At 41.3% G+C, this 17,144-nt stretch overlaps 1 protein-coding gene across 1 annotated transcript in view; it reads left to right on the top strand.

The window, feature by feature from the left end:
• Nucleotides 1-11,303: 11,303 nt before the first annotated feature.
• OGDHL (oxoglutarate dehydrogenase L) overlaps nucleotides 11,304-17,144 on the top strand; it is a 65,424-nt gene continuing 59,583 nt past the window's right edge. The window contains exon 1 of the mRNA XM_079975606.1: nucleotides 11,304-11,421. The gene's annotated coding sequence lies outside the window, so the exon portion shown is untranslated. The remainder of the gene's footprint in view (nucleotides 11,422-17,144) is intronic.

Genomic DNA, 17,144 nt, shown 5'->3' with positions numbered 1-17,144 from the left:
TGTATTCCACCATGAGCCAGGGCTTCACTTACTGCAGCATGTAATGTGCTAAGGAGAGTAGAGGTAACCCCAGGCTTTCCCCAGGTACCATTTAAAGTATAAAGGATCCAAAATGGATAGTGTGATTTATTTAACATTTTCACAAGATACAGCCCTCCAATCCTATTTGTTAGCATTTCCATAAAATGCAGTACAGATAAGAATGTCTTGCTCATTTTATCCTTCCACTGCCTCTGTCTCATCCCTAACTAATATGGCCCTTATTATTTGCATAGGTCAAAGAAAACAATATTAGAGGTGTAGTCTCTTAGGTTCAGTCTGAGGAACTGGGACTACTTTATGGTGCACTGCGCCTAAAGCAGTCTGCTTAGCTCCCTGGGATGAACCTGGCTATAAAGATTGCATGACTGGCTTCTCATCATAAGCATGAAGATGAGAGCACACCTTTGAGACGTATACAGTGGTACCTCAAGTTACAAACGCCTCAGGTTACAAACTCCGCTAACCTGGAAGAGTTACCTAGAGTTGAGAACTCTGCCCCAGGATGAGAATGGAAATTGTGTACTGGCGGTACAGTGGCAGCAAGAGGCTCCATTAGCGAAAACATGCCTCTTGTTAAGAACAGTTTCAGGTTAAGAACGGACCTCTGGAATGAATTAAGTTTGTAACTAGAGGTACCACTGTATATGACTAGGGGCTGTGTCCCTGCTCGCTTTGTTCACCAACCCCACTGCCATTTTTTCCCAAATTAACCCCACCTCTCCCCATATGAATTGACATGGACCCTGTGATCATAATCTGAGGCCCTTTGTGCGCCTCCTCCATGAGAAGTCAAGGGTGGGAACACGAGAACAAGACTCTTCTGCAGTGGCACCCTGTTTGTGGAATGCCCTCCCCTGGCAGGCTCGCCTGGTGCACCAGCTGAAAAGGTTTCTCTACAACCAGGCCTTTGGCTGATTAACATTCTATATGGCCTTTAAATGTTTATGGGAGGGAGACTATTGGTTTATGTTTTATTATGTATTTTGTGTTCTCATTTTGTATTTTTATGTTGTGAACTGCCCTGTGATATTTGGATGAAGGGCAGTATACAAATCTTCTTCTTAATAATAGTAATAATAATATAAAGAGCCAATAAAATACAATAAAACAATAAAAACATGAATATTGAATGTGTATCTGCTGTGGACCACCTGAATGCAGCTGAAGGACCACTGGTGGTCCATGGGCACAATTTGGGAACCCCTGAACTACGCTATTGATGGGAAAACTTTCCATTGCTATGCCCATGCTTTACTTTTTATTTATAATTCTTTATTAAGTGGTCGTTCCAGTGCCATTGCTGTAAAGTAAAAGACAATAAAGCAGGCAGGAAAGGGAGGCAAAAGAGAAATGGGGAAGTGAGTTATCAGGGTTACTGATTAGGATAATCCATTAATCAATGGGTTAATCAAAACTTTAGTTGATTCAATTACTAATGAAACAAATTCAAAACTGCAGCCCATTTTTTTCCCTCCAAGCAGACTCCTTGCCGCACAATCCTAACTTTGTTTACACAGAAGCAAGTCCTATTTAATTCAGTATGGCGTACTCTCAGGTAAGTGGGGTTAGGATTGCACTCTTATTGCATGCCACGCCATCAAACACAGCACAGAAAAAGAAGAGATATGAAATGGTCACTGCCAAGAAAGTAAAAAAGTAGTGGTACTTGTTGTTTAGTCGTTTAGTCGTGTCCGACTCTTCGTGACCCCATGGACCAGAGCACGCCAGGCACTCCTGTCTTCCACTGCCTCCTGCAGTTTGGTCAAACTCACGCTGGTAGCTTCGAGAACAGTATCCAACCATCTTGTCCTCTGTCGTCCCCTTCTCCTTGTGCCCTCAATCTTTCCCAACATCAGGGTCTTTTCCAGGGAGTCTTCTCTTCTCATGAGGTGGCCAACGTATTGGAGCCTCAGATTTAGGATCTGTCCTTCCAGTGAGCACTCAGGGCTGATTTCCTTAAGAATGGGTAGGTTTGATCTTCTTGCAGTCCATGGGACTCTCAAGAGTCTCCTCCAGCACCATAATTCAAAAGCATAGTGGTACTTAGCGTGTTACTATAAATGACCCCCTGCCATCCAGTCAATCTATCTTTTTAATGGATTCAATATCTAAGCTGCGAGTTGTCTGAAGACCTAGAGTACCTTACATTAACAATGAAAGCTGATGTGGGAGGAAGGTGTTAAAAATAAATTACAAGTCCTCTACCCATACAACAGGTTCTGAAAGTAGTTTCAAAGCATTCCATTAAAAACAGATATGGTGCATGGAACAAAAGTAAACAGAAGAAGCTGTTTTGTTCTTGCAGAATAGCCCAGTAGGGGCATTACCTCTAAAGAGAACTTTAGCTTTGAGGCACAACATGGTGCTGATTAGTGCAAATAAACCTCTAAGTGAGGCACCTTTTCAGCAATTGCAATCAGACACTGCCACTGGGGCTTCGAAAGCTTCATTAGCAAAAAAAACCCAACCCCCCAACCCCCCCACCTTTCTAAAGTGATAGTCTTTTTTCAAATACCAAAGGACTTCAGTTGATCAAGAACACTTTTCACAGTGAAGTACTTGGTTGTTCATATTTGGTTGTTTTCTTGAAATGAAAAAGCTCAGAAAGGTAATAATGTACATTAAAAAAAACAAAACAGGGCTACTCCTCCTCAAATATTGGAGGAAACACATCAAACAAAGACTTTGGAATAAAGCAGAAATCTTTTTAAAAGAAGAGAGTACTGCATGGCTTTTTTAAAGGAAAAAAAGCTTGTTCAATAGCCTTTAGAAGAACACTGAAAAAAGAAAAGAACATGAGGTTTCCTCTCTCTGTGTAAGTGCTGTTTAAAATTAGGGTCTTTTCACTAAAGATGCAATACAATTCCCATTGATTACAGTATAGGAATCTGAGCTCTGAATTCTCTTTTGTTTATCTTATGTACCTATCCTAGACATTTAAATCAGTAAGCCTGCTTAATATCAGTTCCTTTTCTAATTCCTTGGGAGAAAATATTACATAGTTTTCCCTGCAACACCAAAGGCTTACAAATCACTTGTTAATCTTATTTAGCTTGAATTTTAATAATGAATGAATGAACTCTCATGAATTGGTCACTCTGCCTGAATTATGAATGAAGTAAATGAGATAATATACCAAACACAATTTCCTGTCCTCTATTAAGGCACTGAGATATGCCTGATCAGAAAATTAGACTTGGTGTGAAGTGTTCTGGTCAGCAAGGAGTGGAACAGATAGCAAAGGGTTAACTCATGATGCTTTCCCAACAATTTGCTTCTCCTAGTTTAGAGCCTTCAGGAAAAAAAAGTGGAAAGGTCCAATCATTAGCTTTCACACATTCCATTTGGATATTTATTCTTTTCATTCATCTGTTAGACACGGGAGGGGACAAAGCATTGTTTTGGTTCCTCCATCCTCTATCACTTCTCCCATACTGGGCATATGAGCAGGTATTTCTGTAAGCTTTTAAAAATATATTTTTTCCCATTGGAAGTGAACTGCTGCAACATAGGCTGATGTCACAATCTGAACCACCTTGTTCCACCTCCTCTGCCACCTCAGGGGAGAAAGTTGCAAGCACAAATTTGGTTGGCTACCAAAGCCAGACAACATTTGTGAATATGTGCTTATGTAGGTTGTCTCTGTCTCTGTTTGATTGTCATAGTTGTTCTAAAGGTCCAAGGTTCTTCCCCCTGACAGTACCTCATTTTATATGCATGAAATGAACTGACGTGCTTTTATATGCATATATTTCAGACTACAACTTCTACCTTCCAGCTGCATGGATGAAAATTGTAATTCAAAATATCTGGAAGGAACCATGTTAGGGAAGGACTTGATTTAAGCACATATGAGTATAATCCCATGTCCAAATGGACATTCCCTGTTAAAATATTTATAACTTAAATATAGTGGTGATGTTATTAAAAACAAAAGCTGTGAAGAAAACCTAGAGGATGGGGGGGGGGATTGTCATAGAAATTCCTTGTTCCCATGAAACACCTGTCAGTTGCTGCCCTTTGCAATTTGGTTTCTTGTGAGATGATGATCTGAGCCCAAGGGGGATTCAAAATTTACAATTAATACCGTCTCACGCTAATGGGCCTAAACGGGATTAGGACAGAGCAAGGCCCTTAGCAACTGTGTGTGTGTGTGTGTGTGTGTGATGGGGCTTTTGAAGCAATGGAAAGTGATGTGTACGACAACAGAATGGCACTTGGAAAAGGCTTTTGGTGAGTGTTGCTAAAACATTTTTTGAAAAATCTGAGTAAGAAATGTGGAGGCATATACATGTAAATTTATATGAATATCAGAGACTGCATCAGGCCAGCATGCAAAACTGTAAAATAAGATAATATAACATGGCCATAGTTAAGGGTGAGAATGTATGTAAAATAATTACAGTGCCCCCAAATTGGTACTGATGATAAAACACACATCCTGTAATTGTAAAATGAAGAAAGATTCTTTTTCCTAAAGTTTCAGACTAATGGCAAAGCATTCAAAGGTGCATGCCTTGATTTGGGGCTGAGAAAGGGCAAGCAAAAGGTAATCAGTTACAGTGGTACCTCAGGTTACATACGCTTCAGGTTACAGACTCCGCTAACCCAGAAATAGTGCTTCAGGTTAAGAACTTTGCTTCAGGATGAGAACAGAAATTATTCTCTGGTGGTGCGGCGGCAGCAGGAGGCCCCATTAGCTAAAGTGGTGCTTCAGGTTAAGAACAGTTTCAGGTTAAGAACGGACCTCCGGAACGAATTAAGTACTTAACCTGAGGTACCACTGTACTAGTTTCCAACACACAGTATAATATTGTTACACGCTGCCCCAATCGCTGAGGGATGTGAGATTCCAGGGGTCCAGGTGCTTATACAGTGTTCATATTTCCTTTAGGAAATGAGGCACAATGGAGACTGTGGTGTCTTTATGATATATGGATTATTTACACACATATGCAACCTGAACCTACGATGAAGGCTCCACAGCAGCCTTGGATTTAAAAAGACACCAGCCATGGCTCAGCTTCTCTCCAGCATGCCACGTTTTACACACTGCTACTATTTTCCTCCAGCCCACATAACCCCTAACTGCAACCATAAGCTCTCCACTCTGCTGGTCTTTGCTAACTATTTCAGAAATCAGGGAGGGGCTTCACCCATTTGCCTACTGGGCTGTGGGTTAAAGCCTCAGCGCCTAGGACTTGCCGATCGAAAGGTCGCGGTTCGAATCCCTGCGGCGGGGTGCGCTCCCGCTGCTCGGTCCCAGCGCCTGCCAACCTAGCAGTTCGAAAGCACCTCCGGGTGCAAGTAGATAAATAGGGACCGCTTACCAGCGGGAAGGTAAACGGCGTTTCCGTGTGCGGCTCTGGCTCGCCAGAGCAGCGATGTCACGCTGGCCACGTGACCCGGAAGTGTCTCCGGACAGCGCTGGCCCCTGGCCTCTTAAGTGAGATGGGCGCACAACCCCAGAGTCTGTCAAGACTGGCCCGTACGGGCAGGGGTACCTTTACCTTTACCTATAGTCTTTGCTTTGTTGATGGCCCATTTCCCTGTCTTTGTTCTCTGTTAATTGGTCATCTCTCATGGGAAGCTGAGTCCAGTTATTAAGAGTCTGGCTTCCAGTTTAACTCTCTAAACATTGATTAATTTTTAACACTTACTAAATCCAGGAATTATCAATGCTTGGTACCCACAAACTTTGACACCCATAAACTTACGATATTATGATATAACAAGGGAAACATTTAAGTCTGTTAACTGAGGTGATAAGCAGGGTGGATTGATTTAAATCACTAGTCAGTAAGACTTGATTTTTTTTTTTTTTAAACAAAGACTCATTCTTGCTGGTATAATCTTAATATTTACAACCAGATGAAAGTTTCATTTTTTGAATAATAAATTTTCACAGTAGTTTTTACAGTTATATCAAAAATTACTGATTTGGTTATACTATTAGAAATACATTGACAAATAATTATGAAATTATTGTGAGGTTTAATAACTTAATTGTTTATATTTCAACAACTTTTCTGCTGTACTTTATTGGAAGGAGAAAAACAATCATTTCCTTAATTACAATTTAAACAATTTATTTAACTAAAACAATAACATTATAGCATATGTATCCATGTTTGTTAACCCATGTAGTTAAATGATTTTTTTTTTAAAAAAGCACACCTTAGACTGTGTTTTAGCACACATGAAAAACTTAAAACAAATACTTATTTCCTGATGAATAGCCTTTGGATTATAATGTAACTTAAATAGAAAACTATATTTAGAAAGATTTTTCCTCCAAAAGCATTTTATTTTAAAAATCCGATTTAAATTTTAAAAATCTGATTAAAAAAAATCAATTATTTATATCCACCCTGATAATAAAGGATGTTGTTTAGTTATTTAATTCAATGGGATGTTCTCAAAGTATGAAAGAAAATTAAAATGTCAATATTAGCCTCCCCCAGCCTGGTGTGCTCCAGAAGCTTTGGGTTATAATTACCAGTCAGCATGGTTCGCGCTGGTGGGAGCTGATGAGAGTTGTAGTCCAAAACATCTGCAGGGCATAAGGTTAGGGAAGCCTGGTCTAAAAATAGCTTTAACTGCAACTGAGTGTTTCTTCAATGTCTCTCTTCCAGCCACTTGAAGGGAAATAACATGAAGGGCCCATACGGTCCTTCCCCAATTCCCTTGTTAATGTGAACACTGCCAGTATATGGGGAAGATCAAAGTGTTTCAGGAGAGGAGGAAAACCTAGCCTTGTTGCCATAATATTTTAATTTGTGGCAAAATGTTTTCTGACAGTTTATGTTAAAATAGAGTGTGGGGTGGGATTAAATTCATTGGAATAACATTCCATGTGGATTTAACCTCAGGGTTTTTCTCCACTTGGGATTATTCTGTTCTTCTGCACCTGGATCATCCAATGAAAGCCAGGCTCAGAGCCAGTGAGTGAATGGATGCATGAATAAGCAGGCCAAAAACTGTAAACAGATTTTGAGAACCTGCAGTAAAGCATTACTTTAAGTATTATTATTAAAGCACTTTTAAAAATATATTCTGTTTTCCTTTCATTGTGTTGTGACCTGCACTGTTATCACAAATGACGAGAAGTGGGATATAAACTGCATAGATAAATAAAATAAGTAAATTATAAGAATTGATCAAATAGTGGGATTTCAGTTGTTGTTCTACATACTCACACAGGTCATAGCGGTGAAACAACACGGAACACAATGGAAAATAAACAGAAAACTAGAAGCAGGCAAACTCCCCAAACATTAAAATGATCCAGGCTGAACAAGCTTTCAAATTTAGCAAGAAATATTTTAAGGCACTGAAAAATGAAAAATAAAGCAAACGAAATGTCATATTAATGACACTGTTCAGTTAGAAGTTCTCCCTCATAGAAAACTAATTGAAGAACTGGAACATCTCAGTCAGTTTGGCAAATGAATGAGGCTATCTCATGAGTTTCACCAATAATAGTGGCACAAAATCAAAGCACAAGGCAAAATCTAGATTAGGGTGGATATGGTAATACTCAATGAAAGTCATAAAACTCAACAAGCAGCATCCAAAAACACACACATTAGAACAAGGCTAATGTGAGTTCTGTGGGCTAATCTGCTCATGGAATTTCTTGTATGTATCTTTTCATCCACCATCCCACACTGAGTGAATGCTCATATGATAAGGATATGACCAGAGTGATCCGTCATCCTTTTAAAGACAACCAGTGATTACTTCAGGCATTCCCACTTCTAGAAAAAGCTACCAATCATGATATTACAAATAAAGCAGAAGCATATGTCAACCTCCCCACACCTCAATCTTAAAGTTCTTCCTTTACAGCATATAAAAGCTGTCACAGATACTAATAATGGGCATCTAGATGATTATCAGGACTATACAGAGTAGCCAATAGCAAGGTCTCCTGTGTAACCTTCAACATATGAGGCACAAGCATTTCTCTGGTAATTTACCAACGTTATGAACACATTGCCACAGAGAATGGCCTCATTGTGGGCATTCCCTGCGGAGATAACCCCATATGCCCACAAGCTCCCCCCTTTTCTTTTCATTGAAAACCTGTTAATGTCAACTGCAACAACAATCCACTTTTTCAAATTTGCTTCATTTACAGGTGGTAAGGTTCAAACGTCAAAAATTAATTAGACACTAGCAAGAAATTTGGACAGAATTGAACTTCCCAGTGTTTGCTGGCTATCCAAGGCTTCAGTCATGTCTATTATTTGTGAGAATCCTGAAGCACAGACACAATACTAGGTAACCTTGCTGAAAACACAAACTGCTCTGAAACATTTATACCAACACATTTCACCAGTTCAGGGTCTATATTTATTTTTTTCCTTTTAGAAGCATACATATTCCTCATTACAAATTAAATTCCAATAGGATAGTCTAAGCACTACTCAGAGAACCAACATTCCATGAGGTTTGGGCAAAGATAGAATTAAAGTGAAATATATTGAATTTGCATGTTTTTATATGTGGTCTTGACACATTCACTCCAAATCAAATGAAAGCTTATATTGGTAAATTGCACTGTAAGGCTGTGTACAAACTATACCTTTAAAGCACATTCAAAGTACATTTTGATAAAAGGGCTCTGAAGTTTCACAAGTGCTAGGGGGAAGTCCCCAAGGACTCCACATTGGTGACCCCAGTGTTTAATTAGAATACAAAGCTTTTCACACCTGCTTCCTCTTAAAATTTCTTTGTCACTGTATAGATAGTTTGACCCTGGTAAAGCCATTTTAGCTACACACTTGCTCTACTGAATGAATTGCAGGACTTTCACTCTGTTTGTTCCTTTCTAGGTCAGGTGAATTTCTGCTTTGATTCCCATGGCATTGTAACCTCAACAAAAATTGTGATACATGTTGATATTTATGCCACAGAAAGTGACAATCTTAATCAGTTCTACAGATCAGACCTTGGTTGGCTGTTGCTCTGCTGCTCCATGAAGCACAGCAAAAATAGCAACAGCCATAATCAAAGCAAATTTGTAGCTTGGAAGAAAACATAAGCAAAAAAGGTATGATAGGAAACTAAAGAAATAACTCAGTTCATGTTGCAATGTTGTGCTTGTGTCATTTAGCTATATATTCCAGCAGAGAATGGAGGGATAAAATTCTTTCTTATAAATGGGGATTTTCAGTTACAGTATTACCAGTCATGTTGTCAAGGTCTAAGATACTTTCCTTTTATTCTATTTCAAATACTGATCTTACATGGAAAGATACAAAAATAAAATTCAAGAGTATCTGGATTTTCTTGATGAAATAATACATGTATATTATTATCAACAGGCTTTAATAAATTACATCTTTGAATTTAGCCTCTGGGTCTGCTCATCCTAAACCTATGTCCAGCTACATGGGTAAAATATGAATAAAGGTACTGAAATAAGACTTCCATCATTGGAGGTTTTTAGGCAGTGGTTGGATGGGCATCTGCCATGGATGCTTTAGTTGAGATTCCTGCATTACAGGGAGTTGACCCTCGGGGCCCCTTTCAACTCCAAAATTCTATTATTCTATGCAACAGCGGCAGCAGAACTAGAAAGGGATCAATAAAGCGGGCGTTTGAAAATACCAAGGCTGCAGCCTGAAACAAAGTGAAAGCTAGGAATAATTCTACAAACTCTAGATCACCAGGCCTCCAAGATCACAAAATGGTGAGCAAGCTTTTAAGGCCACCCGAACTACATAACCGGAATGTACTGGAAATTAATAAGATTTTGGAACGCAGAAATAAAGAAAATCATCAAACCATCAATTCTAGCATGCCAGAAGTATTAATCATGCTGGATGTTAAGCAAAGCAGGGGGGGGAGAAGACCTGGCTTGATATTGAAGTCATAAAAATATTGGGTTTGTTTTTTTAATTAGGTATTTTGTGGTTTTATACCTTGATTTTATTCTGTGAACTGCCCTGAGACCCCTGGGTATAGGGCAGTATATAATTCAAATAATAATAATACTTATTTTAAATATAGAAGGAAGTAGATTCCCTAACTGGGGCTTCTTTGTGGTGATGCCCCAGCTGCAAAACTCCAGAGGTGGAGATAGATGTGCTATTGGGTTTCTGTCACATGGTGAGGATCCACTCCCTGCCATAGCTTTTAAAAACCATGTTTCCATCAATTTCAGCGGTTCGCCTCCCTTTACATTTTCATGTCTGCCGCTGTCATTTTACTGCTGGCGTTCAGAGGTCTTCCACAGGTGTATTGTTTCGACTGTTGCGTATAAACCATTTTCAGGGGTCGTTTGCGATGGGAAGCGGTGCACAAGAGCTTCAAAGAAACACCACGGACCAAATCATTGCCACACACAGGAAGAACAAGTATATAGTTTGAGTGCCTCACTTGTTGTCTTATAACTCATTTAATGTGTCAACATGAATGGAAGTTATTAATATTGCAGTTGTTGTATAAGGGATTATTATTTTGACCGGAATGCAATTGAAATTAATAAGATTTTGGAACGCAGAAATAAAGAAAACCATCAAACCATCAACTCTAGCACGCCGGGGGGGGCACCTAAATTATATAATTTATTTGAACGACTGGTATAAGTCATTGTATTATAATTTGGCATTCTTATAATGAGACTATTATTAGAATATAATTGTAAATTAATAAAATTATTTATATTTTTTTAAAAAAAGAGCTTCAATGAAACACGTGGAGCCTGCACTTGTAAAAATAAATAAATAAATTATCATTTTTGCTTGCATAATGGCGCACCTATGGGGGGGGGGCTGTGCTTTTTTTCCTTCTGGGGTTACTCAAGGGCACGCAGCATGGCCGAAACCATTTTTCTTTTATTTTCTAGAAACACTAGTTCCAAACGTGGCACTTACTGCAACAACTTCACGGTGATCATTTACCAGCACCCCCTCCTCTTCCAGCCCCCAGAAAGGCAGGAAACAACCGCGAGGAACTGAAGCGCACCGACTTTTCCGTAGTCTCGGGAGAAGAGGTAGGAAAAACGGGGGAAACCCATGGAGGCGGCGGAGGCGTCGAGGAGGAAAAAAAGGAGTCCTTCTATTTATCCCTCGGAAGCGTGGGAGCGGCGGTGTGAACTCCCGCGCGGTGGCGGGCCAGTTCACACGTTCCTCCGCTCCCGCGGGCGGGCGGGCGGGCGGGCGGGCTGGCGCGTGCGCATGCCGACGCGGGTTCCCCCTCCTCGCTCCAGCACCGCCCCGCGCGCGGACAGCGAATTCCCGCCGCCAGGCCCCGCCCCCGCCGCGTTTACCTCAGCGCGGGCGACGGAGGAGGAGGCGGGCCTCTTGTTCTCCTCAGCTAGCATCCCTCGGCGAGCGGCGGGCTCGCGCGCCTCACGTGACACAACAGGTATCTCTCTCTCTCTCTCTCTCTCTCTCTCTCTCTCTCTCTCTCTCTTTCTGCTCTCCCCCCCCCTTTCTCCGTTCGGAGGGGAGGAGAAGGAGGAACCACGGGTTTCTATGGTAACGGAGCGACACCCCCTCCCCCCCCCGCGCGCGCGCACACACACACCGCTTCCTCCTCCTCCTCTTCAGGCCTCGGCCGGTCGCCAGGGCAATAGCAGAATGCGGGGTGGGGGGGGGGGGGAGAGCAGCAGGGATCCGTGGTGGTGGTGGTGGGGGGGAGAGAAATAAAGGGGGCGAGGGGGAACTGAGGGGGTTGGATGAATGGGAGAGAAGAGGTGAATGGGGAGGGGGCTGAGGGAGCTGGATGAGGATGAATGGGGGAGAGGGATGGGATGATCTTCCATTTCACAGCCTCTTAATCAGCAAAAAAAAAAAATTGGGGGGTGTCTCTAAGCAAAGGTCTTCTTGATGGTTGCCTAACATTTACTTGGAGGCATCTTTCCACTGTAGTGATAATTGGGAGGAGAAGGCCTAGTTGCCTTGCCAGAGGTGCCCTTCAGTTTGACCCAACGGGGAGGGCGGACTTGGAAGCGGAAGAGGGATTTGAAATCAATCAATCAAACCGCTGTTTTAATTGTCTTATTGAGGGCTGGGGTTCTATGGGTGCAGCTTAGGGTTGCTGGCCTGCCTCCGTGCAGGCTGAACCGGTTGGTGGTCTGTACTTGGAGTAAGGAGGCAGTGTTGATGATGATGGACTTTGGTAGACGTGGTCCAGCCAGGCATGAAACCTAAATGGATGGGGTCATCTCTGCTTTAAAAGGTACATAAATTTTCAGCTAACGTAACCTGGCTGCCGCTTGTGTATCTGGCTGAACGATTCAGGACCTTGCGTTTCATCTCCGCTTCATCGGATATCTCTGTGAACTCGCCAGCACATTACTAAGAAGAAAAATGATGAATGTGAAAAAGGGAGGGTGTATAATTAAAGATGTTGAACGGGGAAGCAACAGTTAATTTATTAGGTGGTTTTTTAAGAATCCCTTCAAATACAAAAGAAAATATACACATTATTTGTCTGTGCGTATCGGAAAGACAGTCTCATGTCTAATATATTCTTAATAAAAGACTAAAGTATGATTTTCAGTATATATTTGCCAAATCTGTTCTAGAAATATACGTGGGAATATTACTTGTGTGACTTCACATAAATTGATATCAGAAACAGTTTAAGTCAGTATAATTATTAAAAGCTCTTTGTCTTATTTATTACATTTATATCCCACCTTTGCCTTTGTTCGGATACCAAATACAGTACTAGCACATGAATATTCAGATTTTCTCAAGAGCTGGGGGTGGTGTGGAAGAGAAGGGGAAGTTATGCCACTTGAGCAAAAGTCAATTTATGCAGTATTGGATGGATGTCAGCTATCGATATTTCTCTTTTCACAATGCCCACACACAAGTTGACATTTTTGTTGAACTAAACATACATTTTTGTAGAACAGCCTCAGTATCTCTTCGGGAGAGTCCAGATTCTGAACAAGTTGCTGCTCCTTAGCCTCAAATAGAGGGATTTACTTCCATCAAATTTTATTTGCCATTTTGTTGTACATTTTCCCATCCAGGAATGTCCTTTTGGAACTCTTCCTCATTTGCCTGGGTTCTTATCATCCTCAATAATTTAGGTATCCCATGAAATGTCTGCTCCCTGATTTCAGAGTCTTTATGACTAGTAAAAAAGCATCATTCCTATAAAGATTACTCTTGCTCTGGAGGCTAGGAGCCAAACCAATGGCTTCAAGAAAGGAGATTCCACCTAAACATTAGGAAGAACTTCCTGACAGTAAGAGCTGTTTGACAGTGGAACAATTCAAATATATAAAAGGATGTCACATAGAGGAGGGAGAAAGGCTGTTTTCTGCTGCTCCAGAGAAGCGGACACGGAGCAATGGTTCCAAACTACAAGAAAGAAGATTCCACCTAAACATTAGGAAGAACTTCCTGACAGTAAGAGCTGTTCGACAGTGGAATTTGCTGCCAAGGAGTGTGGTGGAGTCTCCTTCTTTGGAGGTCTTTAAGCAGAGGCTTGACAACCATATGTCAGGAGTGCTCTGATGGTGTTTCCTGCTTGGCAGGGGGTTGGACTCGATGGCCCTTGTGGTCTCTTCTAACTCTATGATTCTATGATTCTAATTTCCCTTGAGAGGTGGTGAACTCATCTTCCTTGAAGGTTTTTAAGTAGAGCTTTGATGGTCATGTCATTTATGGTTTAGTTGAGATTCCTGCTTTGCAGGGGGTTGGACTAGTTGACCCTCAGGGTCCCTTCCAGCTCTACAGTTCTGTGATTCTATGATCCAGAAGCGCCCAATGTTTAGTTCCCTTAGTTATGAAAGCTGCCCCTTTATTCCTACCCCCTGCCTCCAGTTCTTTAACCAGTTATTGAGCTATAAGAGGAGCTATAAGAGGCCTCATGACTGAAAAATTTGTGAATGGATTACAAAATATAGACATGTACGCCTATAAGCAACACTTAAAAAACAAATAAATCTGCACTCATTAAAAGCTTAACTTTGGTCACACAAAACCAGGTTGAATGAGTAAGTTGTAGTGGTCCTAGATACCCCATAAAATTAAGCACATTGTGGTGTTTGTTCCTTGTTGGAGTGTGCCTTTGGGGATGAGGTCAAGCTGTTGGAAGGTTGCAACACCTTTTGTGGCTGTAGAGACCGATGTGGGTATTTGTTCCAGCTTTGGTAAAATGGAGGTATGATTTGCTTGGACCATGATTGGGGGGGGGGGCAGGGAGCCAGAATCTGGAACTACATTTTTTATTCTTGTTTGGCACTTAACTTTGGTCCAAGGGAACTGTAACTGTCCAAGTTCTGGTTGTCATCAGGAACTGCACGTAGTTTGGTTTTCTTCTCCTTTGCTGCATAAGACAGTATCAGGGAGCTTATGAGCCTGAGACTTGTTTGTGTAGCATAGAAACATGGCTTTCTTTTACATCTGAATCAAGGTAAAGGTAACCCCTGACCATTAGGTCCAGTTGTGACCGACTCTGGGGTTGTGGCGCTCATCTCGCTTTTTTGGCCGAGGGAGCTGGTGTACAGCTTCCAGGTCATGTGGCCACCATGACTAAGCCGCTTCTGGCGAACCAGAGCAGCGCACAGAAACACCGTTTACCTTCCTGCCAGAGTGGTACCTATTTATCTACTTGCACTTTGACGTGCTTTCGAACTGCTAGGTTGGCAGGAGCAGGGACCGAGCAACAGGAGCTCACCCAGTTGCAATGATTCGAACCGCCGACCTTCTGATCGGCAAGTCCTAGGCTCTGTGGTTTAACCCACAGCGCCACCCGCGTCCCTCCCATCTGAATCAAACCGTTACCTTAAACTAAGGCAACAGAAGCTCCCCAACCCTGGCCCATTGGCTGCACCCTAGCCATACAGATTTATTTGAAAGAAATATCACTTGTTTTCTTTGAGCTTATTTCCAAAAACTTAGGATAGCATCATTGGGAAGGTTCCTTGTGATATTTGATACCACCTCTGTGGCCTTTTGTGTTAAAATATCTCTTCCCAGTCTCAGTTCTAAAAAGATTAAACTCACTATTTTCAATGTGATTTAGGTCTCTGTTTAAGATATATACCAGCTTGCTAGCAAATTCTCCAGTTTTTCCTCTAACTCTCGATCCATATTTTATGAGACAGGTATTGGGGACTCTGGCACCACCTGTTTTGATAAAATTTTGGAGACCCACACAAGATTCTTTCATAGGATTTATTGTTATAAATGGCTTATTCTGGGATATTAAAACATACCATGGGTCTATGTCACTCTGAATCCCTTCATTTATTTTATTTTATTTGGTTTAATAATAAGTACTGCCAGCAGATCTATCTGTTTTAGGGGGGACTCAATGATAAGAAATTGTGATTTGGAGTTGAGGTGGAGTAACACAGCTGGTTCAACTCTTGCCTGCGCTGATCTTGATCTTCACCTTGTGATGAAGCTCTGTATGGAATAACGTGAATGAATTCATTATCCATTTTATACCTATTTGCTGATTGATAGGGCAGCTCCATGTATGATGGTCTGGTCTGTAGATTTTCATCATACCAGAAGTTAATATTCACCATGAGTCCAATTTTAGTGAATTTAACCTTAGGTCAATTTTAGTGAAGCCTATTGAGGTGTGTTATGACTATTGATGAAAATGTGAACTATTCAGGTTTTCCAGAGGCATTAACCATCAGCAGAAATATGTGGGCTTGTACATTTTGAAACCTGTTCCAGGGAATTTGTTGACCTATGACATACGTAGTTCCATTGTTCCACCTGAGTTCAAAAAGAATCACATCGTTCCTAAGATTATACCTGGTACCAGAATTAGTCTGCTGCAAACTTCTCCTTAGGGGGGAATTGACTGAGAACAAGAGGTTAGAGGTAAGTTAGACATTGACAGGATCATTTGTGCTGTCAGATGGTGTCTGTAGCAGGGGTTATCTAGGTTATTGCTGTATTTAGTTGTTTCACAGAGTATTATAAATATACATAAGAAGATGCACTGATACTTTAAAGCCCTTCAGCTGTTTATTGTCCCACTTTAGTTTATTATACCCCAGCAGTTTGATAAATACGAATCACTTTTCTTTTGCAATCCAATTCTTTCACAGAAACATACATTTTTTAAAACCTATGATAAACCCCATGTTTAATTAACATTTGTTTCCAGATGTAAATTTGTGTTTAATTTTTGGGTTGAGGTGGAGTAACACAACTGGTTCAACTTTTACCTGTGCTGATCTTGAGCAGACTTCCATTCCTGGCCTGTTTGGGAGCAAGAAACCAGAATTCTGCATTCAGACCCCATGTTTTCTGGTTTCTTTTACCCACATGTGAAGAGAGGACAGAACCTTGAGCAAATGGGATGCAAACCCCAGCATGCTATGTATTCACATTGTGGTTTAAGTAAACCAGGATAAACTAGGAATTTCTGGGGTTTTTTATGGGATAATGCTGTGTGTCTCAGATTGTTGAGTATTGTTGCTGAGAGCAGTGTGGTCGTTTACAGTTGTACCTCGGGTTAAGAACTTAATTTGTTCTGGACGTCTGTTCTCAACCTGAAACTGTTCTTAACCTGAAGCACCACTTTAGCTAATGGGGCCTCCTGCTGCCACTGTGCCGCCGCACGATTTCTGTTCTCATCCTGAAGCAAAGTTCTTAACCTGAGGTACTATTTCTGGGTTAGCTGAGTCTGTAACCTGAAGTGTCTGTAACCTGAAGCGTCTGTAACCCAAGGTACCACTGTATATGTCTGTTCAGAGCTCAGTGGGCTTACTCCTAAGAAAGTGGATCCATAATTGCAGCCCAAGTTTCTGCTGTAGAATAAACACCAGGAAAAAATAGGCTAGATTTACTGTGGCAAATTTGAGGATTAAACAGATTTGACTCTCATTTTACATTCTGACCTACTGTTTCGTATCTCCATTAATTGAAGGTGTGTAGATAGGGACGCGGGTGGCGCTGTGGGTTAAACCACAGAGCCTAGGACTTGCCGATCTGAAGGTTGACGGTTCGAATCCCCGTGACGGGATGAGCTCCCGTTGCTCAGTCCCAGCTCCTGCCAACCTAGCAGTTCGAAAGCACGTCAAAGTGCAAGTAGATATATAGGTACCGCTCCGGCGGGAAGGTAAACAGTGTTTCTGTGCGCTGCTCTGGTTCGCC

The sequence above is a fragment of the Podarcis cretensis genome (genome assembly GCF_951804945.1).
Source record: "Podarcis cretensis genome assembly, chromosome: 5".
In the NCBI taxonomy this organism is placed as follows: Eukaryota; Metazoa; Chordata; class Lepidosauria; order Squamata; family Lacertidae; genus Podarcis; species Podarcis cretensis.
Note: the sequence above shows the minus strand (reverse complement) of the source record. Positions and strands in the feature narration are given on the sequence as shown.